We start from the raw sequence: 3912 nt of genomic DNA, 5'->3' as shown, positions 1-3912 counted from the left end.
ACTTTGTGGGGAGTTGAATTAGTGCCTGGATTTGGTGTCCTTGGAGTGATTGAGGGTCTTCTTCAGATTATTTTCTCAGACTTGGCAGTGTGTCATCTATGATCTGAGAGGAGATAGGTGGGCTCCACAAACAGTCTCTCTTACTCCCAGGAGTGGCCAGTTGATAAGGCTTAAGCAAGGTCAGGCTTGAGCAAGGCCAGGCTGCCAATTTAGGGCCAGTTAGACATTTTAAGGGATTTATGGCTTTCCCTAATGAGGCTTGTGGCTCTTCTGCAATTCACATATTCTATCACAAAGAGATCTGCCCAATTACAATTCACATGGTTTTGCAGAAACTTCTTAGTATTTTTTTTTAATTCATAGAGATCTGCCTGTCTCTGCCTCCTGAGTGCTGGGATTAAAGGCATGTGCCACCATGTCCAACTACTTTATTATTTTTATTTTTTATGTGTATGAGTGTATCATCTACATGTATGTAAGTGCACCCATGTCATGCAGAAGTTGTTAGTTGCCTTGTGGGTGCTGGGAACCAAAACTGGGTCCTCTGCAAGAGCCGACAGTACTCTTAAACACCGAGTCATCTCTCCAGTCCCTGTGTCATTATTCTTAACTGGTGTAAAATAATAAACTTGGAGCCACTGCCCCAGGTAAACCTGATGATTGTGAGTGTGTGGCATCTTAAGTCCTTGGGTCATGTATGACTGGACTGTGAAAGGTTCTATTACTCTAAAACACCCTGTATTAGTTTCTACTATAAATAATTAATTAATATATATTTATTTATTTGTTTGCTTGTTTGCTCTTTTGAGACGGTCTCCCTGTAGCCCCAGCTGGCCTGGAACTTGCTATGTAGACCAGGCTGGCCTTGAACTCATGTAGATCCACCTACCTTTGCCTCCCAAGTGTTGGGATTAAAGGCCTGTGCCAAAAAGCTTGGCTAAGTTTCTACTATATTTTAGAGAGGAATTATGTGAAGCACTTGGGACACAGAGGCAGATGCATCACTGTGAGTTCCAGGTCATTCAGGGTTACATAGTGAGATCCTGTCTCAAAAACCAAAGCAGAACAAAACAAAACAAAAAAATAAACTAAAAAGGAATTATATGGAATTTTTTTCCTTAAATCTCCAGGCAATGAAGAAATTATAGTTATTTTTGAAGTGACTCATGATTTAATTGTCTTCATTATAAAACTGGCTTAGAGCTGGATCACTTGGGCCTTTCTCTTCTTGTCTCCTCCCAGTTCAGAATGCTTGCACCTCTTAATAGCCAGCCTTCTCTTAGATCCTCGGTTGGGCTCCACACACTGAAGCCTCAACACAATCTTCTTTGTAGTTTTAGCCTTTCTGCAGAAAATAGGCTTCGTCTGCCCACTGTAGCCACTCTGTTTCCTGTCATGACGCCACTTTCCCTGGGCATACAGGGACTGTGTCACTTTGTGGGGCTGCTGCTTGCCACATTTCTTGCAGAATGTTTGTTAGGTTTTAGGAACATTCACCATGTTTGCAGGAACATTAGCAGCACAGAAAAAAAGATGACAAAGAAATTAATAATGTCCTTTCTGCTCTTTTTTTTTTTTAATAGTGAAGTGCCTCTTGCACATGGTTGCACTTGGAAAGTTCAAAACCTCACCCTTAATCACAACAAGAAGTGGAGTAGGTTCCTTTTTCCTAGGCTCCGAAGTGCTGTAATGTGACAATTTCACATGATTTGTTGGCAGCTAACAATCGTTTTGTGCACTCTCAATTCAAGGAACACTATTAGGAGTTTGTGGTGGTTTCATTCTATTATTATAATTTCAAGAGGAAGGTAAAATGCTTCTTGTAATGAAGTGGAGTAAGGAAAAACAGTTGATGGCGAAGGAGGCTAGCTTGCTCAAGTTTGGAACAGTTTAAAATATTTCTGTGAAATCAAAGGGTTATAAGGACAGTGAGCAGCAGAGCACATCAACTGTGCACGTATCCTTCCTGTGGGTGACAACCCAAAGGAGGGAGGTCAGCATGTGCCAGAGGTAGAGTTGATACTGGTGGTATTGGAAATTCAGTAGAACATCCAGAAACCTTCAAGTGCAGTGAAAATGTCTGCCGGTGTTACCAACTTCTAGAGTAATCTACTAAAATAAGCTGCTTTGTTACACTATGTAAAAGGCAGTTGTGAAATTGCATTTTACTTCGTCATCGGTTTCTACAGTTTATGAGCAATGGCAAATTGAAGGTCTGAAGGATCAAGTGCATCATGTAACAGAAGCTTTCCTTTGTTGTTGACTTTTTCCTATTTAAGACATTGAAATAATTCACCTTTATTTATTAAAACAGATTAGCATACACATAGTTTCTAAAAGCATTTTAAAATTCAGTACAAGTGATTTGGTCAAAACAGGAATGTATGTCAGAAAACAAAATGTGTTGATGCTGGGTGTGAGAGTCACCTCACACTAACTTCTCTTATTGAGTGCAAGAAGAAAACACGGATTTAGGCTTCTGAGAGTCTTCCTTGGTCAAAGTTTAAAACAGGCCTCTTTTTCACATAGTGAATATGGAATGAGGAGGTACTAAGGAATGTGTGCTTAGGAAACAGAAATTGGGAGGGGCTTGTAAGGCCCCACTCCTCTTACAGACAGTTAAAGGTTGAAGGGGGAGTGAAGACATTTTTCTTAGTCATGTGCCCACTAGTACATTGCCCCCACCAGCACATTGTTCCAATATAAGCAAATAACCTCCCCCACCATGCTCATATAGGTAACCCTAATTAAATGCAGTGGAACACACACACACACACACACACACACACACACACACACACCACATGAAAAGAAGGGGAGCTTGGGAAGAAGAGGGATTTGATGGGGTGCAGAAGAGGATACTAGAATAATGGGGTAGATATTTTGATAAAATAATAATATATATGTTTGAAATTTTGGAAGAATAAGTAAGTAACTAGATACAAGGAAACAGGAATTGGGGGCTGGGGAGTATCTCGGTAAAGTATTTGCTGTACAAGAATAAAGATTTGAGACTCTCTCCCCTGAACCCTGTCCCCCTTCTAGCCTTGGACTCTGGCCCACTCCTGCTTTTCCACCTCAGATCTCTTGACTAGCTTCCTAACCCAGACTAACTTAATTATCAAGCTTAGTTTATTAGACCCTCCACAGGCTGTCCTCACCTTAACCTTGCCCCTGGCCTCCTGATCTGCCTGACACAGACCCACCTACCAGCCTACTACCCTGGTAAGTCAGACCCCATCAACTACATCTTTATTTGCCTGCAGACTAAGCACCTCTGATCCTCCAACCTGTCTCCCTTCTAGCCTTGGGCCCAGGCCTGCTTCTGTTCTCCCACCTCAGCTCTCTGGACTCCCTTCTTAGTCTAGACATGCCCACTATTTCCTGATATCTTGCACCCAGGCCAGGTCAATTCTCCAGCTTGATTTGTTAGTCCCTCCACATCCCCACCCTTGTCTTGCCCTTGGCCATACTCCTGATCTATCTACCACAGACCTGCCTTCTACCCAGACCAGTCTACTACCCGTGAGAACCTGAGGCACACACCAGCTAACAACTTTTCATACATGAGCAAAAAAAAAAAACCAAAACAACAACAACAACAACAACAAAAAACAACCAAGCTATATCAATAATATAGACAGAAACAAACTTCAACTAAACAAAGGAACAATAGAATTTTCTATCAGACACACAACCAACAAAAGACATCCATATGCCCAAATGGCAACTGAGAATCATAAATAATATGAAAAACCAAGAGAATTGGTCCCCAACAAAACCCACCAGTCCTGCAGAAGTATACTATAATGAAATTACCCTGAGGAACCCCACAAAGAAGAATAAAAAAAATTAGTAATAAATAATCAAGGAACTTAAAGAAAACAGACAAGTCAAAGAATGCAAAGAGAG

The 3912-nt window shown here is 41.3% G+C and overlaps 1 pseudogene; it reads right to left on the bottom strand.

Moving 5' to 3' along the window:
* Positions 1-1197: 1197 nt before the first annotated feature.
* Positions 1198-1500, bottom strand: LOC103732518 (annotated as a pseudogene).
* Between the last annotated feature and the right edge of the window lie 2412 nt (positions 1501-3912).

This window comes from Nannospalax galili, unplaced genomic scaffold, assembly GCF_000622305.1.
Source record: "Nannospalax galili isolate Female #2095 unplaced genomic scaffold, S.galili_v1.0 scaffold175, whole genome shotgun sequence".
NCBI classification, from domain to species: Eukaryota; Metazoa; Chordata; class Mammalia; order Rodentia; family Spalacidae; genus Nannospalax; species Nannospalax galili.
The sequence above is the reverse complement of the archived record's forward strand: the minus strand, read 5'-3'. Positions and strand labels throughout refer to the sequence as shown.